This window comes from Xenopus tropicalis, chromosome 6 (genome assembly GCF_000004195.4).
Source record: "Xenopus tropicalis strain Nigerian chromosome 6, UCB_Xtro_10.0, whole genome shotgun sequence".
Lineage (NCBI taxonomy): Eukaryota > Metazoa > Chordata > Amphibia > Anura > Pipidae > Xenopus > Xenopus tropicalis.
In genome coordinates this window covers 109536676-109545770 of record NC_030682.2, presented here as the reverse complement: position 1 = coordinate 109545770, position 9095 = coordinate 109536676, and positions in this window count along the sequence as shown.

The following is a 9095-nucleotide window of genomic DNA, read 5'->3' as shown; positions in this document are numbered from 1 at the left end:
ACAAAGACGGGCATAAGTGCCATCGGATCAGGGATCAACAAGGGAAAATCAAACCTGCACAATCGAGATCTGGCCAATTTTAGGCCAAATCTCTGTTGGGTAGGCCCATCAAAAAAGCAATCAAAAAAGATTTTAAAAAAGGTTATGTGTAATGGGTAGAGGGGCACTGAATTCAAAGTGCCATACTGCAAAAGATGAATTTCTTTTTGGTGAATATTTGTGAGATTTTTTAAGCCTGATTATAAAATTAAGATTTGGATTTAAAAAGAAGAAACAATTATTGCCAATGCACAGTTTGCCTTTAGAAATAATTGTTACAAAAATTAGATATTCCTAACATGCTTTGGCCAAAATATGTAAGCTCACGTGCCCCATCAAGCCCCTCATTGTACATTGTCCTATTCTGCCTAATAGCATTCTTAGTCTCTATGTTTGTAAAATCATCATTAGTCACAGTGTGACTGAGTAATGAGACCATCTTGCACTTAACACTTAACTCAGCACTCAGTTTTAGATTCAGTTTGGTATTCAGTGCAATCTTTTATGGGTGAAATTTAGATAAATCCAAAAATGATGTATTCTGTACATTCCTAAAAATAGGAGCAGTACTATGAGACCCTGGGTTGCTGCAGGTAGCTGGATTTGGGTAATTATCAGTCAGATACACCACAGGTCTGGCATTAGATAGTGGTTAGGATTGGACCATATACTGTTGGGAACTCCAAGTTAGTTTATATAGACTCATTTATACGGAGAGTTCTGCACTCCTCAAAGGAAGTAGTAAACACAAATACTTTCCATAATTTGCTTACAACAAATGTTACACAAAGTGTAATGTTATGTCATTAGATAGTCCCAAGGAATGTTTCAACATATCTGTAAGTTTATTATTAGTAAAGAGTGCTACTAAATAAATACGGCAGCAGAATGGGGAAGCTCAAATTCAAAGTGAATTAAAATCTCTCCATTACAGAACTAAAGGACAGTAAAGATGAAGGGAGTCACCTAATATGTGCTGAGAAATCCCATTGTTCCCTGTGAGCGTATTCTGAATCTTCTTTCTTAATCTTCATTAGTGTGAATGAGTTCTGGAGTAGTAACTAACGCATTCATTTTGTGTGTTGATTTAAAAACATCGGGCATTGAGGAAAGTATGATGGAAGGACACAGACTATATATGCAGAGCTGTAGCCATACATGGTAACAAAGAGTTTGTGAAGATTCTTATTCATCCAGGTCACAGTATATCTGTATTGGCCCCTTCATCGGGCCTTAGAGCTCCGAAAGCTTGCAATGTATTTTTATTGTTAGCCAATATAGGTATCATTTCCACAATACTCTTGTATTTGTGTTTTTTTTTATTATTTTTGACACTGGCTAACACGGTACTACAGTTTTTGTTTTGCTATATAATACATAAATTGTTTTGTTTTTATAATTTTCAAACAAACCTTTCTGCTTCCACTCACTCACCCCTTTTCATAATTAAAAGTATTGGTTCCTCCAATTTTACATCCCCCTTAATATGAAAAATATTTCTACAGAAATTTAGGAACACAGCCATCTTTCCCACAGCAGCAAAGATCTAAATGTATTTAGAACGAACAGGACTAAGCCACAACAAAGATAACAAAAAGAAATTGGTTCTTTAATTAACAATATTCTTAGTACATGCCTCACCATACTTTACCGTGTATTTTTACTATAAGCTAACATTGGACCCCTATGAATGAATTCTTGCTTTTTTTACAACCATAATGAAAGCTTTTCTAAAACTTTTATGGCACAAAGGATAAAGGATAGGATTAATTGCTGAATTCATATATAGCATCCATACAGTTATGTCATACCAGTATGATTGAATGCAATAACCACTGCAAGCAGCACGGATACTGGCAAGAAATGTGTAGGGAGCCCAGCAAATGACAAAGACACCAACTAAGATTGAAAGAGATCTGGCAATTTTTTCATCCCGGGAAAGATTAACCTGGGAGATGTTTCTGTGCTGCAGTGTAGCCTCATTGTGGGTAAGGGAGGACGGCTTCCTATAGGGAAAGCAATGCCTGAGAGACACTGCGAGTCTTTTCTCTGTTCCAAGGTTCTCCGTTACATGTAGTTGTGCAGAAACCAAAACACTATTTGTTGCAATGATGTGTAGATTTCCATCATTTTCCTTTCCTTTGGAATTCTGTAACATTGATTTCTGCCTTTTATTTCTGCCTCGTTTCTTTATACTGCAGTAAATGCTCAAATTAAAAAAGGAAATGCTAATCAGGGGTAGAGCGAAATCTACACATGATGTTCCAAAATTAATGTACCAAACGTCATTAAATCCAACGATACATGTGCTCTCAGCATCACTGCTGTCAATAACATCATTTTTCCAGGAAAGAATGGCAGGGCCATATAGAAGGAATGAGAAAATCCACACAGATGCAATATATATGAAAGTATGGCTACGTTTGTTTTGCAGCGACCGATACAAAACCTGCCAAGGATTTAAAATATTAATCTGTTTCTTTGAATGATTACAGGGTACTCACCCCTAAGAGTTGGCACTCACAAACTACCACTTGTGATAAAATCCATCAGTTTATTTAAAATCAAAATCAATAGTTAAAAAACAGTGACAAATAATTCATCCAATAGATAAAGTGCATTCACTAATTTACGTAATAAATAGGAGAAGGAATTTACAACATTATTAGCAATAAATAATCAGACAGAAAATCTTTACTAAAAATGGACAAGATACTACTAATAAATTACTCAATTAATTACAATAAGGGTCTAAGTTCATTCTAAATGATTAATTGCAGTTGATAGGTCTCTGAATTAGTTATAATCAAATTCCAAGTGCATTCCGGAGAAGTAAGAGGGGATATACCCAAACGATAGATACTGTATAATGTAAAATACAATGATATTTGTATTTTATTAATGTCCCACCATGTGTGACTATAGCATTCAGTCAAATAGGTAAAGTTTAGAGTACGATCTAGTAAATGTAACTATTAATACAATTGTTAAGTGGTATATAAAGTAAAGAAGAAAAAAAAATGTCTAAACAAAACAAAAATGTGCAGAGATAAGAATATAAATTGCATTTTAAAATTTAACTAGAATGGGAAGTTTGTGAACAAACTTCATGTTGGTTGAAAAACGTGAATTAAATCTGATTGGCTGTTGTTGGCTCCACCCAGTTTTTCTAACCTTGCACCACAGTTAAATAGTAAAAACCACTGTGCAAAGTTTGTGGACCCTGGTTTATTAGTGTCTGAATGGCAGCAATTTAAATTTCCCTGCTGAAAGTCAACGAGTGACATCTGATTGGCCGTTGGTGGCTCCACCCACTTTTTCTAACCTGAAACTGCAGTGACTAACTGCAAAGTTTAGGGACCCTGGGATTAATAGTTAAAGAATGGCAGCAGTTTAAATTTAAACCAGTAAAAGTCAATAGGTGAATTGTAATTGGTGGTGGTGGGTGTGCCCACTTTTTCTAACCCCAAACTGATGACTCAAGGTGACAAACTGTGCAAAGTTTAGGCACCCTGGCATAAATAGTGTGAGAATGACAGCATTTTATATTTAAGACAATGAAATTCAATGGATGAAATCTGATTGGCTGTTAGTGGCCCAATACACCTTTGCTATTTTTTAACTGCAGTCCCCCAGTGACCAACTTTGCAAAACTCAGGCGTAAAAATTGTGGGACTGACAGCATTTTACACTTCACCATTGAAAGCAAATAGGTGAAATGTAATTGGCAAATACCCAGTGACACTAGAATTAATACTTAAATAATGGTATCAGTTTAAATATAAACCAGTAAAATGTAATGTATGGAAACAGATTGGCTGTTGGTGGCTCCGCCCACTTTTTCTAACCTTTAAAGGAAAAGTAACACTTACATTTTTTAAGTAAAAAATCTATTCTACCCTGCTCCAATAATTGCCCTATCCTGCAAACCATTTAGTATTTTGAATGCTTTATTAGAAAATACCTGTTAAAACTTGGCTTCTGGTCATTTGAAATACAGCGATACAGCAAAGGAAGGAGCAGCATTGACTATGCGACGATTGGTTGATCGAGTCTAGCCTTTCTTCTGTATAAGAAGGAGTCAGGCTAGGCTCGATCAATCAATTGTCACATAGTGGATGCTGCTCCTGCGCTGTATCACCTTATTTCAAATGACCGGAAGCCAAGTTTTAGCAGGTATTTTCTAATAAATCATTCAAAATACTAAGTGGTTTGCAGGATAGGGCAATTATTGGTGCAGGGTAGAATAGATTTTTTACTTAAAAATTTTTAGTGTTACTTTTTCTTTAACCGTAGTCCCACAGTGGCCAACTGTGAATAGTTCTGGGACACTTGCATTAAACGTGTGAGAATGGCAGCACTTCCCCAGATTTCCCCAGTAAAATCAATTAAATGAAGCTGATTGGTTGTCTGTGGCTCCACTCACTTTTTTCAGACTTGGAATTATTGTCACTAAGTGACAAATGACAAACTGCGCAATCTGCCATTTTTACCACTGGATGTTGAGTTGCCTGTGTTTGCAAAGCAAATCTTCTAGAGAAATAGACCCCGCTTTTGACACAAGCCCTTTTTAAAGGTCTCTGCACTTAAAAGAAGTAGTTAAAAGAAGTAGATATTCACCTTCACCTAAAGCTGTTCCATTAAAGATCTACTTCTTTTAACGTGTCTGTATCTAAACCTATCATAGCTGTACATCAAAGTACCTTAATTATGGATTCATTTATTTAAACTGACCCTCATATCATTAGCTGAATGTAAACCTTATGTCCTATTAATGCCCTTGATCCCTTGGGCTGGACAGTGTTTCAATAGGTGATCTAAACAGAAGGAACAGAGAAGCACTGTGCAAAATACTTACATACTAAATATATATTTTTACCTAATAGAGAAGTAGCCTTTTTTAATATATAAAACCCAATATACATATATATAACCCACCCATGAAAATCAAACAACATATATGCAAAACTGATTATATACTTACAGCTTTGGTCACAGAAAGATATCTGTCATAGCTGATAAGAACAATATTAAATGCCGATGCCGTGCTAATAGTATAATCTACAGTCATCCACAGTTTACAAACAGCTGCCCCAAACATCCACTTTCCAGCCAACAAATATGTTACATCTATGGGACATATGAAGGCACCTGAAGAGATAGAGAATGACAAATATTATTAAACCTAGTAAACACACATTTTTTTTACTTTGTTTTTATTTTTTTATTTTTATTTATTGTCAGACATATCTGTTAAGACATTCGTTGTGATATATTTGTTTTACATTCATGTCTCGTGAATGACAAAATATTTGAAATATAGAACATTCATAACTTGGTTATAAACTTTTAGCTCATACCTGTTTTCTTTGGGTATTACGAGAGGTAGCTTTTACTGCGAGTAGTTAGCCAACATTCTATTTATTTGTTGGCTCCTGGGGGGTCTGTAGTTTTGTTGTTCGGTTTCTTGGTTTTTTTTTGGTTTTGGAAGTACTGAGATGCTTCAGTTAATAGTGGATGCTCTCTGAGTGTTTCCATATCGTGCCATGTGGTTTGCCTGAACGTATAGACTGTAAGGTATCTGATTGTGGGAGAGGAGATATGTATGCTAGCCATGTGTTGCAGAATTTTGCAGTGTTTTGTTCTTTCCTGGTTGTTGCCTCCAGCCAGTCCATGTAAAAGATATGTTGTTGTTTTTGTTTTACTAATGTTATGGATGTGGTGTCTGGGGTTAACCATTAATGTAATATTGTTTTCCGAGCTGCTGCCGACTGTCTCCCAGCTAGTTGTTTTTCAGGTTTAGTTAGTTGTGTGTAGGGTGTAGTTTTACTAAATAGTGCCCACTCTAAGTTTATTTGAAGGAGTTTTTCCGGTTATCTGTGTCCAATACAAGGACACCTCTTTCCAAAAGACTTGTATTTTAGGGCACGACCATACGTTATGTATTAGTTTTACGTTTGGAGAGCGGCATCTGGTTTGATATATAGTTGATGTAGTTTGTTTTGTATGTTTGTCTTTCCATATTCTGTTGATTGGACTATTTTTGTCCTTGTCAGTCAGTTGTTTCATGATGTATGTCGCATAGTATATTATATGTATACGTAGGTATATGTGTGAGGTTGTGAATGGGTATTTTTTAACCAGGTCAGTTTGGGATATATTTGTGAGGTCCTTTCCTGATAAGTCGTAGATGTTGTGGAGTCCTTCTCTGATCCATTGGAGTAGGATAGGGTTATTTAGGCCTGTAGGGAAGTTTTAATTTCCTAGCCATGTTAAGTATGGAGATATGTTAAGTGATAGTTCATGTTTTCACCTCACTAAATGCCATGCTTTGTGGGTGTCTATGAATAGAGAGTTGTTTTGCTCAGTTTCTGGAGTAAACACACTTTTTATTTTAGTGCCCATTGTAATACATTAATCTTCTTCAGTGACATCAACATCAGGGCCAAGGCCCTTTCACAAAAAGTTTTTCCCAGGTCTCTCCCCTCCAACCGAAACCACAGTTGGTCTGTGATGTAAAAAAAATCATGGGTTACCCACAATTTCACATGACCCCCTGCCCAGGGCTGCGGGGTCTGCTTCCACAGTAGTTATGCCACTGACCTTTCACTAAAGCACTCGGCCAAAACAGTATGGTCAAATATTTTGGTTATTGTAATGACAGTTAACTACAGTTTTTTTAAAGCAATTTAATTGTTGTATTATTATCACTACAAGTTATTAGGGCAGGAGATAAGTATGTATGTATATTTTTCTTTAGATGGAGCTATTTGTATATGCAGCACTATGCATTAAAATAATATATTAACAGAACACCCAGTGGTTTCCTTCCCTATAGAGCTTACAATCAAGGGGGCTGATTTACTAACCCACGAATCCGACCCGAATTGGAAAAGTTCCGACTTGAAAACGAACATTTTTGCGACTTACGCGAAAAATGCGCAACTTTTCGCGTAAGTTTTAACTTTTTACGCAAAAATCGTATTGGTAACGAAAAATTCGTAAAGAATCCGAAAAAATCGCAAAACATACGAAAAAATCGCAAAATACCGATCATTACGAAAAAAACGCAATCGGACTCCATTCGACCCGTTCGTGGGTAAGTAAATCAGCCCCTAAGTGTGTGGGTGAATTATAGACACAAAAAGGACAATAATAAGTGCTGCCTTAGGAGGGCCTTAGGAGGTAGCCTTTAAATTATTTAAACCTGGATTTTAGACCAGGTGGGGCTCTGAAAGGAAAAAGAGCGACAGCCAGAACTGTATGGGACCCAGGCACAGTCATATACAGTAGTTAGGTGCAGAGAAATGAAAAGCTTTGAAAAAACAGGGCTGTACCATGTCCCAGATTTTTATCCAGCAAAAGTAACAGAACAGAACCTTTCCACCAGACATAAGTGCTCTGTGAATGAACAGCAAAGGGTGCAAATTTGCCCATGAATCCAGGGAAATAGTAAATGAGCCCTGCAACTCACTTTAATATTCAACACAGTATTGGTGCTGCTAGATCCAACATGAACCTTCATTGAGCCTACACACTCATATGGCCAAGTCAGTGTCTTCTGCTCTGAGAATAAATAGTAACATAGAGCACAAAGATGTAAATGCACCTGCTAGCCAAATTGTACAATTTGGTTGCTCCATTCTTGTTTGAGACAAAGCATGCTTCAAAGTACAGAATGACTTTAATTAACTTCAGTAGGTATCTATGCTTTTCTCCTGAATTATAGTGCACCAGTGTTAAGGGGGTAGATATGTTGCTGAGAAAAGCAGAGTAGTTAAAGAGGAAAGCAGGAGTAAGCAAGGGAGAACAAAAAGGATAAATGGCATTGTTTAAAAGAATAATAATTAAATAAGGTAATTAGGAAAGTGCATAAGCTGAAATAGAAAAATAATAAAATAGAAGGAAAAAGTGGAGACAGTAAAAGCAGACAAGAAACAGAAAAAAATGGCAAAACAGAAGGGTAAGAGCAAGAGAATGGTGATAAAGATAACTGTGGAGATTAACAAAATTGAAGTGAAGGTGGAGAATGAAAGATGCAAAAAAGGGGAAGACACACGAAGGGGAAGAAGATATAGACAGGTTAAGAGAGTAAGGGGCTGAATGTGTTTTGTATGGCCTTCAAAGTCATATAATTTCAACATGGTATAAATTCAAATTAAACTTGCTCATTGTTGTAGTTATAAAATGTCACAATAATGCTGTTATAGGTCGTATTTAGAGTTTCACGTGAAACTGGGTGAAATAGAAAACAATGATGGGATTAACTTCCCCTTGAAAATGTGTGAAATAGAAAACAATAAGTGCATCAACATAAATCAACAAATCATAAAAAGGTTTGCATGGTCAAAATGATAGAAAACTATTAATCAAAAAGACAGAAAGAAAAGTATGACCAAATATATTGCACCTCCCGTTCCTAAATATCCAAGATACAGTCCCCCAATTAAAATATAACCTTTATTAATAAGCCAAGGCTAAAAAATCCAAAATTAGAGTGCTGTGACGAACAAAAGAAAACAAAAGCACTTTAAACTGCCAGTAAGCAGGGCTAATTTATTACAATTGCTTGTACCCTGAGGTATCACTAAAAGCCTTAATTAAATCGCTGGTTGTCTATTTGAATGGTGGAATAATGTGAGTGGTAAATAAAGTGGCCCTAAAGCAAAAATACATGATGGGTCTGTATACCACTAGTGAAAGGAAGCACCTAGTATATATACACTGGTGTGTCTGGGTGGTCATAGGTGGTATTAATAACCAGCACATCACCCACCAGAAGTGAGTCTGTGTATCAGAGGTAAAATAACATCTATTACCAGAATGTCACTAGTTGGCTTTAAGTAACCAACAACACATTCACCAGTAGTGAGTCTGTGTATTACAGGTAAATTGAACCACCTATTAAACAAAATGTCTTCAGATGGTTTCCCTAAATTCCACCCAAGCTGCAGATAATACTGCACAAATTCCACCCAATTCCACTGGATCTCACAAATCTACCCCCTCACATAGGTTTCACATAGGTGTCAATGAAGTCCTGCCTAACTGTTTCT